The sequence below is a fragment of the Pongo pygmaeus genome, chromosome 3 (genome assembly GCF_028885625.2).
Source record: "Pongo pygmaeus isolate AG05252 chromosome 3, NHGRI_mPonPyg2-v2.0_pri, whole genome shotgun sequence".
Taxonomy (NCBI): domain Eukaryota; kingdom Metazoa; phylum Chordata; class Mammalia; order Primates; family Hominidae; genus Pongo; species Pongo pygmaeus.
Genome location: NC_072376.2, coordinates 175,234,272 through 175,251,835, shown reverse-complemented (window position 1 = coordinate 175,251,835; position 17,564 = coordinate 175,234,272). Strand labels below are relative to the sequence as shown.

Genomic DNA, 17,564 nt, shown 5'->3' with positions numbered 1-17,564 from the left:
TTTTTCTCTGCCTGTCACACAAAAGTTGTCAATATTTATTTGAATGACTAAACAAATGAATAAGCTCAGTTGAGTGATTAACTTCTAGAGAAACAGAGAAAATATGTTTAGCTTTAGATTCATTCACTTGCTACAATCAGCCTTTATAACCTTATAGGTTATGGTGTTTATTTAGAAACCACAAGGAATCATGTGAAAATGGAACAAATTATTTTGTTTTATTCTTTTTTTTAAAACCAAAAGTAGCACCTTCTTGAATGTACATACATAACTTAGCTCATCAAAATTAAAAGAGCACACCTCACATGAAAATTAAATTGAATTAAAATTAATTAAATAGAGGCCTGGAAAAAAAGTTTATTTGATTCCTCATACCAAAAGGAAATATATATATATATAATATAAATCACAATAAAAAGTAAGCAGGAGCAGACATACTAATTATGAATAATCTGATAGTTTTGATTGCTTTAAGATACTTGATAACCTTTTGAAGAAAACTATTAATGGATTTTAAAACAGTAAAATTATACCAAGCTAAAACTTTTCATGTAATATATGATTTTATACCTTTAAAAATCATTGCTTTGAACTTGCCTGTGTCATGCAAGTTTAATAACATTGTTTTCAAGAGGATAGCAATATTACTTCTATTTACCTCATATTCTTAGAGTGTTCCAACATTGCTAATAGAAAAATTAAAGAACATGTGATTTGACATATATATATGCATATATGTATATAACTACAACATGAAAGGTGTAGAAGAAATAAGAAATAACTTATTCCTTAAAAAACATGAGTTGTTTGATAAAGTGTAACCAGTACATTCAACCTAACTAGAAATAAAGAAAAAAAAAAAAGACCATTAAACACAGAGTAATGAGTGATTAAATTTAAAATACACACACATCTCAGGATAATGTTTTCATTTTTGGCAATTCAGATTTTAATGGCAATAATATTTGGAAGAATGTAGTTCACATGCTTCTCATTTCCAGATTATGTAGAGGAAACGTGTGTGTGTGTATGTGTGTGTGTGTGTGTGTGTGTGTAAATAGGCAGAAGGCTCTTAGTCTCAGGCTGCTGAAACCTTACTTAGGAGTATATATATTTTTTATAATGAATATAGGGGCTTCACACAGTCACAAACAGCCAAGATTCATCCAATCATAGGCAGCCAGTTAATCAAACCATACCCAAATAAAACAAATGCTCAGCTATAGCCAATCTGATGATTTCTCTACTTTGCTTATGTGTTCACCCTATACAGGTTAACTTCTCACCTTGCTAGGTAGAGCTCTCTGAACATTTTCTGGTTCTGAGTGCTGTCTGACTCATGAGTAGTTCTTTGATCAAATTAATTCTGCTAAATTTAATTTGCCTCAAGTTTTCATGTGTGTGTGTATTCGCACACATACATACATATGTATATATGTATACACAAACACCCATAGACTCAGATTTGAAGAAGTACAGTTTCTTATTAACTTTATAGGTCAAAAAATCATTTAAAGTTTGCATTTATTTGAGTTTAAATTAATTTAGGTGAAATTTACTACCATATACAAATGAGAGTTTTTTCATTACCCATGAACATGAAGTTCCTTATCTGTCATAACATTGTCTTTGCCGTCTGGTTAACTGCAAGTAGCATAGTACATGGAGCCATAGTCCATGGGCTCAAATCTCAGCTCCACACTGACTGACCTTGGACAAATTAAAGGTTATCTGACCTCAATTTCTTCATCTGTGTAATTAGAATATACCAATGACCACCAAAAAAGCATTAGTTCTTTTTAGGTTTAATTGTACACCTTTATTATTTTATTAAAATATTGCATTATTGTTATTCTTTGTTCTTTTCTTTCACTGGGGGAAAATTATACCTTCTTAGCTTAGCACAATGCTTAGAAAATGAAATGACTTTGTTTAATGTGTGTCTAATAAATGATTTATCAATTTTTCTGGGTATATTTGTTGTTAACACAAAGAAAAATGTCATAATTTGGGCTCTGAATATTAGATACTGAGGACAGTCATAACAGCTCTCAGAAAATTTTGAATTAACATAAAGCTAATGTTTAAATGCAAGGTATGACCTTCCTACTCAGTACTACTCTCAAGTGTGGCAGGCTTGAAAGTGTGATTCCATGCACATACCAGTGTATACCTACCATGACACATTTCTGCTCTAAGTAAGCATTAACTCGAAATAAGAATATGTTAACATCAGCAAAGTGCAGACAAAGGTCATTCCCTTCACAAGTCAAAACTTTTAATAATCACCTTGCTAGATAAATCACAAGGATTTCTATACATTTCAACAAAACACCATGAGATCATCAAAATTAATTAAATCTCACACAATAGACATAAAAATGAGTTGAAATATCAATAATTCTTCACACTTGAGTGAAAAATCAACCTATACTAATCAAATCAATAATAGAACGGACATACTGAAAGCAAAAAGAACACTAATTTTTCTTCAATGTTTTTGGCCCATTTAAAGATCTTATTTTCTTTTCAGGTAAACAACATGTGTCTTGTATAATCCTTAACATCCTGAGTTATGATTCAATGATCTATGTATGTTTTGTGTGATGAATGCTGTCTAATGTATAAAAATTGAGAATAAAAGTTAAATACGTCTGTTTATTATTTTATAAGTGAAATCAGTATATGCCCATATTCTTTGACATTCTAAATAGTCAAGCCAGGTGTTACTTTTGAGCTCCAAGTCATTTCAGTTACTTTTTCTTGTTAATTACATTGAGAATTTTCCAACATTAAACTATCTTGTGTGACCTTGCTCCTTGGCTCTTTAAGTAGAAGTTTGGATGGCCATACCTCAAGGATGTGGTAGGAAAACTTCTTCAACAAAGCATCTTTAAGGCACCTACTAAATCTGGAATTCTATAGTTTAATTAAGATAAATTTTTAGAACAAAACTTCACATTTATGTTTTGGCCAGAAACTACATTATTATGTACATATTTATTGTAATGATGATAAATTCTGGTTCAGAAAGTGTAAGTGTCAATAATTCTTAGTCTGAAAAGATGTGGCCGGGCGTGGTGGCTCACGCCTGTAATCCCAGCACTTTGGGAAGCCGAGGCGGGTGGATCACGAGGTCAGGAGATCGAGACCATCCTGGCTAACACGGTGAAATGCCGTCTCTACTAAAAACACAAAAAATTAGCCGGGCATGGTGGCAGGCGCCTGTAGTCCCAGCTACTCGGGAGGCTGAGGCAGGAGAATGGCGTGAACCCGGGAGGCGGAGCTTGCAGTGAGCAGTGGTCGCGCCACTGCACTCCAGCCTGGGAGACAGGGCGAGACTCTGTCTCAAAAAAAACAAAAAAAAAACCGAAAAGATATAAGTACAGAATTCTCATATATAATTCTAACTAATAAATTTCCAAGAAGTAAATATTTGTATTACACCAATATAGTTTTTTGTACTAAATTAGACTATAACTTAGTGAAGGTGAGGTTTCAAGTATACAGTTTGAACCAAGGGATTTTAGACTTTTTAAAAATAAGATTACAAGGATCTAATCAATATTTAAAGCATCACTAATAAAAACTTGTGATACTGCAGACAGAAGTGGGTTAAAGTTACTTATCCAGTAAAAGAAAATTCTAAATAAATTAATAGTATTCCAAAATTACTGTATGCAGTATTCAAATCATTCAACTATATATGGTTAAGAACATTTTAGATTTTTAAAATATCAATATAACATTTGACAGTTTATAACTGATTACACTTTTCTTTGGGAAGCAAAGTACATTGTGAGTGAATTATAAAAATTAGCATTATTTTAAACAATATACGCAAAATATATCTTATTTATAATTCTGAATGTATATTTGAGGGAGAATATCCATCATGGAATTAATAATAATAACTCCTACTAAATTAAAAATATTGAATAATTGCAGTTGAACCACAAAAATAAAAGAATTTAAATAATTAAACATAACAAAATCCATAAAAATCTCTTTGTTGAAAATATATAGAATGTAATATCACTGGGGATTAATGCTCTGGTAATATGTACATCATATGGCAAAAATTAAAAGACTGAAAATAAGATGCTAGAAGTAAAGTTTATTCTGCTAGATTACATATTTAAAGGAAGAAACAAACATGAAAAAACTCGCCATTAGTATCACGAAATTTAATTTGATAAATTGTAATACAGGAAACAGATTCTTGTTAATTTTATTTTAATCTATGGAGAGTGATATCCTAATATAGGCCACCTTCATAATACGCTGACTCAAAGTGATCAAATTTATCTCATTAGAGACCATTTTACATATATTTATTCATGAAATTATGAATTGCTTATAGTTTATATAGAAGAATATCCTTCTGACATATGCCTGAGACATTCTTGAAAGCAGAGTTTACTTTCTACATCCTAATCAAAATATAATTTAACATTCCTGAATTGTTCAATGAAGGGGACATCAAATGTCATTTCAGATTATACAGTAATTGTTCAAAAAACTAAAATTCTAAATTGTTACAGAAAATATAACAATTTAAAGGAAAAATTAGTTTTACCTTATGCATATGTGTGTTTGTGTATGTGTGTGTGTGTGTGTGTGTGTTCTTTCCAAAATATAACAAAAAAATCAGAATGGTTTATAATGGGATTATGTGTGCATTAACCCAAATGTTACTGTTTTATCAATCCAAATTTATATTTCTCATTGCTAGAGGGGAAAAGTAAATAATAAATTTTTTGGCAGAGACTTATCCAAAAAACTATAAGAAACATTTTGATTAATTAGTGTTTAACAATGTCAACAGATGTAAAACTACCAACCTGATATTTATTGCCAGTGTTCTATGTTGAGAGTGGATATTCTGCATATATTTGAATGACGTTGATTAAATAAGATGGTCAGAAACATTTTTTGAGTGCCCAATGTGTTCCATGTATTTATATTATCTAATTTTATCCTCAAAAAATCTGAAAGCTATGAATCCACAATTAAATAATGGAAAAACTGAAGTGAGTAGTCAAGATATATAGTAATTCAGTTTTTCTGAATAGGATTAATGAACATTTTGGAAGAAATCAAAGAAGGGTTGCAGGAATGGATAGAAGCCAGGAGAATCCTGGTTTACACCTGTTGACTGAGAGTGATTATTAATCATGCCTCTTTCACTCTCAAATGTCTTCCAGTTTGGATGACAAATTATATGGTCACTGGAGCAATGGAAAACCATGACAGGCTGTTTAGTGGATAATGACATGATGTGGGCAATCCTTTAGAAAGATTAATCTGGAAGAAATGTGTAGAAAGGAATGAAGATAAGAAAGACCTGAAGCAGAGAAACCAATTAAGTGTCTACCTCAGTCATCCCAGGAAATGCACTGAAAATCTGCACTAGGACAGGGACAATGGAAAGGAAAGAAATATATATTTGACAAGCTGATCAGAGCAATGTTACAGATATGTAATAAAAAGAGCTTGGATGTTAAAAACTTTTTATTAGGAAGATTGAAGAATTTGCGCTGATTGCACAGTTTGAATCCTGAATGACCGAGAATGTCACAATGCCACTAACGTGTGGAAAGTGTTGTGATTGTGTTTTTGGCCTGGAATTTTTTTTTTTTGAGAAAGCTGCTTCAATTATTATGGGTTCTGTGACTTAATGCATTTCGGGAAATTATTCCACTTCAAACACTAAGATGCCAATATACATTTGTCTGCAGAATTTCTAGCTATGTAGGTCACTTATGTGTATAGTTGATTTTAAAAACTGTTAACATAAAAACCCATAGTTTCCAAATTTTTCACAATTGATCATGCTTTCCTGTTTGTGTATATTATCCTGTATAACAACACCTCACCCTAGCACAAGCAATATTATAGTTTTTAAAACATTAATTATTATGGTGTCTATCATATTTTCCCATACAATCAACATTCTATATAATGAAAGTTATAAGCAATGAATGTCACTTTCCAGCACTTTTCGCCCACCTTCTATGCTTACTATCCTTTTAGATAAAAATATTCTGTGGAAATCCTTCTTAGAGAAATCCAATTCGATTAGACTCCAAAGATTTTTAAAAAAAAATCTTTTAATTCAGATTACTGTAACTCTAAATAAACCTCTGTGATAGAAATTTAGTAATCAGTTAATAAATAAATAAATACTTTAAAGGCTACTGAGAGTGTGGTGAATATTTTTTTCTGCCCTTCCAGATGCATCTCTAGCCATCTCCACTCCACTCGGTGCCTCCCGAGGCTGAAACATGAGAGGATAATATCACTGGCTTTTCAGTTGAATTCAACAAGTAGGTGACTCAGAAAAGACATCTGTAAATGGGAACTGGCAAAGCCACCTTAAGGTATTTTCCCTCATTCGGCTTAAGCAATTTCCTGGACTGGCTGCATCCCCTCTAAGTAAAGTGTCACCTCCCTACAGTCTTTCTTCTCTGTAGGGACCAGTAACTTTTCCTCATCCCTCTGAACCTTCAGATCCGTGTGTTAACAGGTGCTGGGAATCCAGGCAGCAGTGTCTCTTGTGCTTTTCCTACATTGTTTGTCTTAGTTTGCTAGGGCTGTCATAACAAAAGAAGGCAGATTGGGTGTCTTAAACAATGAACATGTATTGTGTTCGAGTTCTAGAGGCTAGAAGTCTGAGATCAAGGTGTTGGCAGGGTAGGTTTCTTTTGAGGCTGTGAGGGAGAAATCTGGGCCATGCTTCTGATTTGCCAGCTATCTCTAGTATTTCGTACCTTCCAGACAAGGCATCCTACGTTTCAGTTCATGTTCACATAACATTCTTCCTCTTCAAACATTTTTGAATATAAGAAATATCTATTTTTAAATCTAGGACTTTAAATGCTAAATTATTTATTTCTTATGTGCGATATGAATTTAGAACACAGATCATGATATTTTACAGAAGTCCAGATATAAAAGAATTTCCCTTGGTTTAAATTCCAAATTGCTTAACCAAATTCTATGAATTCCCAAAACAAAATTTATGCAATTTTGGAGTAGACAAAGAAGTGTGGTTTTAGCCACGCTACTAAAAATTCTTATGTCTTAAAGATATTTATATTAAATAAATTCCATTCCTCAGTTGTTTTTGCATAACCATATACTCATGGACTAATGGGAGGCATCCATGTAATATCAGTTTTACAATTCTTATCACCTTTCTCATTATTAAGACATTCCTTGCAAAATACATTAAACAGAGAATCAGTCATTTAGCAAACATAAAACATATGCTAGCAATTGTATAATTCAGCATTAACACTGCAGTAGTCTGACAAATATAAGACGGAGGGCAATGCCAAGAGTTTTGATGGAATATGATACTTCTCAAAGGGTAAGAAATTGTTCCAGTTAGGTTAAAAACAGGATAACTTTATCGGAGAGTAGAAGAGGTGACTTATATTGACAGAACTGTGTGTGGAGTAGAAGTTGAGGTAAAAATCATCCTAATGCAAAAAAAAAAAAAAGAAGAAAAGAAAGAAATTGAACAAGCTAGCACCCCAATGCATACTCTTTTCCATTTTTTGTTAATAAGGTTTCTTGGGGATTAAATATATAATAATACATTTTATATGATATAGTTCTTCCAAGACATTCAATATCGTAAAAATAAATACTAAACTGCATTATAGGTGTACACTTAGGAGTAATAAAAAGAAGAAAGAGGGCTTTAGCTTCAGACTCTGTTTTGCCAAAAATGTTGATGCTACACATCGGCTTTTGGCATTATGAAAAAGGAAGGGTGTCTGCAACCTAAATTTTGCAATAATAATAAGAATGTCATAATTCTTAGAGGATGCCCATCATTATTTTGCCATTTCCTCTGCTTGCTTGTTTCAATGTCATGCTCAGGGAAACAGGAGAATGAGCATGTGTGAATGCAGAGGGGGAAATCTCCAGATCACAAGGTTGTGTGAGCAATAGAGGGATGCTAAAATGAAGGTCAGGAGTCCATCAAAGTTGTGGTTGAATCGAGAGAGAGAGAGAAAGCTACAATCTTGGAGAAAAACAAAAATATAACTTTATAACTTTATGGAGCAAAAGGAAGAGAGAAGAAATGAAAATAGGTAAGTTGGAGAATCAGAGAAATCGTATGTTAGATTGAGAAAAATTTAATGGAAAGAATAAATGTTAAATTGACAAAACAGAGTCTGATATGAGGAAGATGATGCTAAACTTCGGATACATAACTTTTTATTGCCCAATAATTTAAATTAGGAGTTGCTTTGATCTTATAGTTGCTTCTATTGTTCTTAAGTCCTCATACACACATCCATCAAAATCTTACATCTATTTGCCTGTATTTAGGAATCAGTCTTTGCCAGAGCAGAGAACATACCAATGTTATCAGCTTCTTCCACTTATGAGGTTGAAAATTACTTGTGATCCTCAAATCTATGTGCAGGTGATTCATCACTAATAAGCATATATTTGCCATCTGGAAAAGTTTCTGCTACAATACAGGTACCTATAAACCTGGTCTTTTGAAGCTACCAGTATGGAAGGTGGAAAAATCAAGGTTGTTAGATTGTGGTAGGCGGATGTGAATCCCAGTTTTGCCCCTTCCTAGTTACTATACTTTAAAATATCAGTTTGCATCTCTAAGATGGGGATAAACTTGAGAATGAACCTCTTTAAAATTATAGGTTAAAGAAAACTACACAAAAATTACTATTTGAATCATTTTAATTTGCGATACAGTAATGTTAACTCTATGTACATTGTTGTGCAACAGATCTTTAAAACTTTTCCATCTTGAAAATCTGAAACTGTAGTCACTGAATAGAAACTCTCCATTTTCCCTTCCCCCAGCCATTGACAACCATCATTACACCTTTTGTTTCTCTGAGTTTAGTTTAGATACCTCATATAAATGGAATCATACAGTCTATGTCTCTCTGTGAGTGACTTATTTAACTTAGTATAATGAATTTCACTTAGTATAATGAATGTCCTCACAGTTCATCCATACTGTAAAGTTTGACAGGATTTCCTTTATTTTAAAGGCTGAATAATATTCCATTGTATGTACATGCTACATTTTAAAAATTGATTCATCCATTGATGGAGATTGGGTTTACTTTCACCTCTTGGCTATTGTGAATAGTGCTGTAATAAACATGAGTATGCAATTATTTTTTTGAGATCTGCTTTCAATTCTTTTTAGTATATACTTTAAAATAGAATTGCTAGATCATACAGTAATTCTATTTTTAATTTTTTGAGAAATCTCCATAGTGTTTTCCATAGCAGCTGCACCATTTTACATTTCCGCCAACAGTGCACAAGGGTTCCAGTTTCTCCACGTTCTAGCCATCATTTGCTTTCTTTCACCTTTGTCTACTGTATTCCCAGTAACTATTAAAACATCCAACCCAAAGGAGATTCTCAATACATATTTCTTTAATGATTAAAGTGATAAATATATGATGAAATTTCTTCTATATATTTCATATCAACCTCTTCCACTAAAATCTACAACTTGCTTGTTTAGCTTCACTTATATGACTATATTAGTTAATATAATTTATGTGTATATATCAGGAAGATATACACATTTAATTTAGAGGCAAATCCATTGACAATGTCTTCTTTTTATATTTAGAAAAATGGACTTGAAACACAGTTAAAGTTGAGTTACTATCCAGTAATCAATCTTTGTCAAAGAATTTTATGAAAGTGTTAAGTTGGAGCAAATGCAATGAACATTTGTAGGAAAAAATATGAACTTCTGTAATCGATGAGGTGGAGTATGTTGAGAATCTTCAGCTCTGGTTTAATTAGGATTGATTAAATGTTAAAATGATAATGAAACAAGGGAACCGCAACCATTAATTGAACATGAAGATAGGTAATAAGGCAGGTTATCTGTGAAGTGAAACTGAGGAAACAGCTTTGTGAAGTTGCCTGCGATTATTCTGGGACATCTATTGTGTAGCTAAGTGAACCTTGTCACTTGATCAGAGTCAGCATAAAACAGTGTGCCAGTAGCAGGGCTTGATTTGAAGTAAAAATACATAAATAACCAAACAAAACACTGCATTATGTGTGCACTGAATTGTTGCATAAGTCTAAGGCATCTGATTATTTTAATGTTTTTCATAAATTTTCTTTACTAGTTAGTCTTGATATTTTATGCTCAAATAGTAAACATAGCCAATAGAACACATTAATCTTCAAGATGCATTTTAAAATGTGTTATTTCTCTTTGTTTATAACTTTTAATTTCTTTCTTATATTTCACTGGCTAACAAAACACTTTTATTTATTCAGTATAAAATGTCCTCATAGAACTATTTTCAGTAATTTAAGCAGCATTCTGTAAAATAAGTGATGCTATAAAACTCTTTGGGCTAAGGTTTTATGAAACAATTTAGTAACACTGTGTTGTTACTCATAATTGCTATGCACCATTGAGGATAATTTAGATATGATTTATTTTAATGTATCCCACCTGTATTATATTTGTCTTAAAATCTTTTTCTACAATGATTATATTACCTTAATCTCTATTTTTAGGTGAAATAAGTGGAATTTGTGCATAGTATTTAAATCCTGTAGTACAAAATATTTATCCTATTTGCCGCTGTTTACTTAGGTAAAATACTAGGTAGAAATATTAGGCAAAAACCACAATTACTTTTGCACCAACCTATCCCTAAGTTACCCTTGTTTACATCCCTCTTCTACATTTAGGAACAATAAGTATAGACTAAGAATCTACAAAGTGCTTTACAGAGTAAGCTGAGACACCTAAGTCACTGTTAGAAAGTTGAAACATATAAATCAGAGTGTACATTGCTTACTCTCAGATAACAAATTTTCTATCCACACTATACCTAGAACTTCACATATATATTTTTGTAAATATTTATAAAATATTAACTATTTTCAGATAAATTAGGCATAATTAAAATTCTAGTAATGTTAAGACATTGCTTGATAAAATAGACATTTAAATGACTAGTGAAGTTATAGCAAGCTTAAAATAAATTTAACAGATGATATTACTAAGATTCTCACTGACAAGGTTTAAGAATATTTTACGGAATGTTATATTTAGTGAAACAATATTTAGATATTCTTTCTTTCAGCAGTTATTTATTAGGTTTCTCCTACTTGCCAGTTCCTGAGTATGAGATGAGGATATAGGGCTGAATAAAAAATAAGTCCAAACTCTCATTCTGAGATAGACAACAAACATAAATAAGTAGATAGAGAGCAAAGACATAAATAAGTAAACATACCTGCTTCTGGATTATGTATTTACTGTGAGCCAGAAATTCACATTACATTATGGATATCAAGCTCATAAATTTTAGCTGTTTTCTCTGAAGTTATCGCTATCTAGTTATTAGACAGAGGAATTGAAAAAATATTTAAAATCAGAATTAACATAATGATATAATTCTACAGTGGTTAAAAGAAAGTGTCACAATCAGTTTGCAGATAGATAAAGTTCTGTGAAAGAAATAGCATTCAATGTACTCTTTAAAAAAATGAATAGAATCTTAAAAGGCTAAAAAGAATAGTAAATTAATGCATTGCCAAGTTCATTAATGTATTTATTCAGTAAATATATATTGATCACTTATATTATGGACTTATATTCTAAGCATTCAGAATACAGGTATGAAGAAGTTGGGCCTTACACTCCATGACTTAAGATTTGGGTGAGAGAAGACATGATATTGACAAATGAATGAATAAATAATATTAAGTTGGTGCAAAAGTAATTGCAGTTTTTGCCTTTGAAAGTAATGGCAAAAACAGCAATTACTTTTGCATCAACCGCATATAATTTCAGACATTCATGTATCATTAGCTGAAGAAGCAGTACGAACATAATGGTTAAGAATTTGTGGTATGGTGTATTGTTAGTCAGGAAAAACCACTTCAGAGAACTAAATGTTATGGTGTCATCCATGGGAAAGTCTGAGGAAGATAAGTCATTATAATAAAAGGATACTTGCACATGTATGTTTATAGCAGCACAGTTCACAATTGCAAAAACGTGCAACCAACACAAATGCCTATCAATCAACTAGTGGATAAAGACACTGCTGTATATATATATATACACACACACACATATATATATAAATATATGATGGAATACTACTCAGCCATAAAAAGGAATGAATTAATGGCATTTGCAGCAACCTGGATGAGATTGGAGACTATTATTCTAAGTGAAGTAACTCAGGAATGGAAAACCAAACATCGTATGTTCTCACTCATAAGTAGGAGCTAAGTTAAGAGGATGCAAAGGCATAAGAATGACACAATGGACTTTGGGGATTCAGGGGGAAATGGTGGGAAGGGAGTGAGGAATAAAAGACTACAAATAGGGGGCAGTGTATACTGCTTGAATGATGGGTGCACCAAAATTTCGCAGATCACCACAAAGAACTTACTACTCATGTAACCAAACACTACCTGTTCTCCAATAATCTATGGAAATAAAAATTTTTAAAGAAAAAGCAATGGAGGCTAATTGCTGAAATTCAGTTATCTGGATAATCACAATATTCAAAAGAGTAGGTAATTCAGTTGTTTTTAGGTAGAGAGAATAGCATAATATGCATTTAACTAGCTGTTGCTCAATCTAGTGGATGGAGGATGGCACCTGAAAATAGGCCCAGGCAATACCCTAAAATCTGTAATCAGGTATTTGATATCTAGGAGCAATATCCATAAATAGTTTTCATCAGTGCTTCAGAATGACTTTTAAAGGCAAAACTTTTGTCCCTGGTAGAAACAACCTTAAGGCTTATCAGACTTGGATGATTTTAGGTATATCACACTAATTGAATACTTATTACATTGTATTGTAATGGCTTGGTTGGGTCTTATTTATGGTGTTATCTATTGTTTACTCTTGAATCTCTAATTCTCAGTATATCTCTGTCACAGTAGGCATCTGATTTCTATTTGTTGAATAGATCATTGAAGGCATACTTGAAAAGAACTAAGTCGGTTCCTATTCTCGGCAAATATGGGTAGGTGGAAATGAAATTCAGATAACTGAAGGATAGAGAGCCTTCACTAAAAGTGTAGAGTGAAACTCAGATAATTAGTTTTAGAGTAATGCATTTGGGCCAGAATGACAGAAAAGCTAAGCTGGTACAGCACAGTACAGAGGGATCTAGTACCAACAACTAGATTTTCAGCCCCAAAGTGACCTGTGTCACTTCCACTCCTAATTCTTTGTACAGAAGTGGGCACATGGCTCCACTCAACCATTGGAGAACACAGAATGTGATTCAAACATGCACAGGAGGAAAGAGGGTAGTTAAAAGATGAGATTCATTTTATCTGATTCCAGGTAAATATGAAATGTATAGAATAAATAAGACTTTATCTTAGGATATCAGTGAGATCTATCATGTAAGAAGCTAGAGAACTCAGAAAATGTAAAACTAAGGTGTTGGTGAAGGATTAGTGCATACACAACTATTTCAAAATTAGTTCAGTTACTGAAACATATCAATGTCTTTAGTCTATTTATGCTGCGGCAACAGACAAACCAACTTCACATCTCAGTGGCCTAAAACAAATTTCAAATCTTAGTGACCTAACACAATCAAGGTTTATTTCTTGCTCATGCTTTGTGTTCATAATGGGTCAGCAAAAGCCTCTTGGTTCATAGTTGTCCTTCAGGAGTCCATTCTGGCTAAGCAGTCACTATTTCAATTGTTGCCAGTTACTTTGACAGAGAGAAAGGAGTTGCAGGATCTTGCATCAACAGCTAAATTCTCAACCCAAAAGTGACTTGTGTCACTTCCATTCACAATTCTTTGTACGGAAGTGGACACATGACTTACTCAACCACTGGAGACTACAGAGCATGATTCAAATACGTGCACGGGAGTAGAGTGGCCATGACGTGGTAAGCAGCCGTGATAAATACAAAAGAAGTATATCGTGAAATGCTAATCTACTACATAGAATTGTTTTCATGTTTCTTTTTCAACAATGTTTGCCTATTTAAGTTCAAATAATTTCTACATAATATCAACAAACAATAGCAATCAACATTTTAAAAGTGAGACTTTAAGAAAAGTAACATAAACATTTCTGTTGGGTCCCTTACCACATTTCCTCCCAAACAGTTTTAGTGCTATCCTTGGGTTCAAAAACTGGAACAGTTACTTTGGGTCATACGGTTTAGAAGGATCTTCTGTATAGGAAAGGTTAAAAAGCATAAAGGAAAATCGGTAGTAATTTCTCACTTTGCCAAACTCTTTTCTTTACTTCACTTTGAGGATGTATCACTTCGTACCTGAGATTTTACTAATTTTGACCTGCTATACTTTCTCTATATTTCTAACACTTTTCATTTATAACTTATAATAGAATTTTACTTATAGTTATTAATTTATGTATTATTATATGCCTACAATATTTGTATATTTTTCACATACAGATACAAGAACTTAAATTTCAGATTTTTCTCCATCCTTTCTCATAGCTGTGCTTTTTTTTTTTTTTTTTTTTCCTAGCAAGTACCTGTGATACTTGGGGAAAAATTACTTATCTGTGTGGACAAATATGCAGATTATTTTCATTAGTAACATTATGTTTCCTTACACATTATGATATTTCTGAACTCGACTTAAAGCTATATTATCTATGTCTTTTGACATTCTGCTGTAAAGGTTATAATGTAAAACATGTTACTGTGTGTACTTCTTTTGAAAGCTGAAAGAACAATTATTTTGTCTCTCCTATAAACAGAAGTGTGGCCGGGCCCTGTGGCTCACGCCTGTAACCCCAGCACTTTGGGAGGCCGAGACGGGCAGATCACGAGGTCAGGAGATTGAGACCATCCTGGCTAACACGGTGAAACCCTGTCTCTGTTAAAAATACAAAAAAATATAGCCAGGTGTGGTGGCGGGCGCCTGTAGTCCCAGCTACTCAGGAGGCTGAGGCAGGAGAATGGCGTGAACCCGGGAGGCGGAGCTTGCAGTGAGCCAAGATCGCACCACTGCACTCCAGCCTGGGCGACAGAGCGAGACTCCGTTTCAAAAAAACAAAACGAAACAAAACAAAAATTCAGAAGTGTAAGTAAAATGGTGACGGCAACTAATATGAACAGTGACATATTAGATTCTAAAAAATAATTAACATACATTTTTTAAATGTTGAAATAGCCGATATCGAAACACTTGTAAGACCAACTCCCATACCATATGCGTTTTATGCATTTGCTTAATACTTTAAATTCAGCAATAGATATTACAGATTTCCAACATAAATCTATTCATCAGCAGCACGTATTTTAATCATTGTGGGCAAATATATAACTCAAGTTGTGAGAACTGAAATTCTCATATGCAATACCAACATAGGCCAATAGATGCCCTAAGAGCTCTCTTAAACACAAGAACTCTAAGAATGTAAGTTGTCTGTCTGAGCATCAGCAAGTCTCATGCTTTTTTTTTACAGTTCAATTAAGAAATAGCACCATAGTTTTAGATTCCAAAGACTCTTAATATTACCGAACTTTAAACTGCCTCACGAAGTACTAGTTTCTATTCTATTAAAGTAATAGAAAAAAGAAAGGAAAACTCAGTGAATTGATTTGAAAATCTATTAATACAATGAAGGTAAGAATATATCTGATTCACATAATTGATTATTTCTAATTTTATAAATGCAGCCAACAATATTATTTATTACTGTGGTACATAAATGTAATTCTAGGGTTAATTTAATCACAGAAGCAGATCAGATTGTGTTGTAAAGTATTTCTTGAATTAGCTGACACTTTTAGGGTGTCCTGCTTTTACTATAATTTCAATCTTTTTTCTACAATATTGCTATTAGTAGAGGGTACTTAAAGGCTTATTAATGGATGATATTTTAATTATGGTTACTACTTCTAGATTTTTTTTAACACTGAAGTTAATTCATAGAAAATAAAGGATACTTAAATATATTTGTTATATAAATCTAGCAAAATAAAACTATGTTCTTATCTCGCCAAGTTTAGTTTATAAAAAATTACATTCAGATGCTTTTTCCTAAGCCAAGGAACAAATGATTTACTTATAGGTTTATGTCCACATTTAACATCCCTAAGGAGGATATCTCAAATTGTGAAGATACATAGCTCTGTAATAACAATTTTTAATTCTTATTTAATTATACTTACTAAATTTTTAAATCAATTCATCATTTCAATCTATACATTTATAGAGCAATATTTTTTGTATCCATTCATATGAGCTCGAAAACTCTGTGCATTGACACGTTGATAGATGCTCGCTGTTATTGAAAGTTAATTCCCATTGTCTACTAGTGTGGGAAAAGCAAACATTTTTACCAAGCCAAAACAGAAAGGCAAAATACAGCTTTAGGGAGAAACTCATAGTAGTATTACTTGGAAAGCAGGATGTGTGTGTCTGTGAAGTTGACAACTAAATAAAAAAAAATATGAAAATGCATAAAAACTAGAATAGTTAACACAAACCTGAGTCTGCTAAATCTGTATGTTAAGGTTCATTCCCCAAGATATGGCTATATAAAGAGCGGGTTTTAATTCCCTTCAATTGAGAAGACGAAACTTATAACATTAAGAATCCATATTTATCATGGAGAATAAAATAGGTTTATTTGTCTTTGCGCCCTGAGCATTCATGGTACATCCTTTGATTATGCAGTGGTTCTTTAAGTGGCCAGTTACTATAATTCTGAATTCATTTTGACCCCAAATTATTGATGACAATGAGCAAATCTTTTATTTAAGGCCAAACCTAGGTTTCTGTATTAAATGTGGTAGGTTTCAACTTTCCAGTTAAGCAGCATTTATTAAACCATGTTCTATCTTTCTCCAATTAATATTACCTCAATAAATATTGATATCAAACAATTTCTTAAACCTATAACTTTTATTCATACCATACATTTATCCAGGTTCTTGTAGAATTTGAGAAGCCTGTTTACACAGTGAGAATTAAAGTTTATATGTGCATTAATCTGATAATTTGAGGGGTAGAATAGCAAAAAGTTATAGTCAACTTTTAGTCAGTATTTCTGAAAAAGTCCACCACTCCTTTATGAAATGTGCCATTTTGATGGTGGATTTATAATTACAAATGATAAAAATTGTCTCTCTTAGTGTATCTTTCTGTGCGTTAATGTAAATACTAGCAAGAAGAGACTTTTCACAGTAGTCTTGATTAAATTTAACAATCTTATCAAAAGCCACCAAAATGCCTGTGCTATGATATATAATAGAGAAAATGAAAAACAACACAATCTCAATTTTAACATATATTGAGATTTCAAATAATCCCAATGAAACTAATTGAGATTTAAAATTAAACTGATATAATCTCATGAAAATTGTAATTGCTGCTTAGATCAAATACATGTGTGCATAATGAAATAGTGTTATTTAATTTGCAGCTTTATTTATTAGTAGTGAGTTTTTAATTCATATATCTTAATTTCCATAATTTTAAGAAAACATATTTGAAAATTCTCATTAGTATATCCTACCTACATAAACACAC

At 32.3% G+C, this 17,564-nt stretch overlaps 1 protein-coding gene across 2 annotated transcripts in view; it reads left to right on the top strand.

The window, feature by feature from the left end:
• The window catches only part of FSTL5 (follistatin like 5), an 814,279-nt gene that overhangs the window by 18,663 nt on the left and 778,052 nt on the right, over window positions 1-17,564 (top strand). The window contains exon 2 of one of the 2 annotated variants that reach the window (XM_054485700.1): window positions 6,238-6,383. The gene's annotated coding sequence lies outside the window, so the exon portion shown is untranslated. Of the gene's footprint in view, window positions 1-6,237; window positions 6,384-7,972; window positions 8,109-17,564 lie in introns of those variants that run through there. The other variant, XM_063664253.1, reaches the window with a different exon arrangement.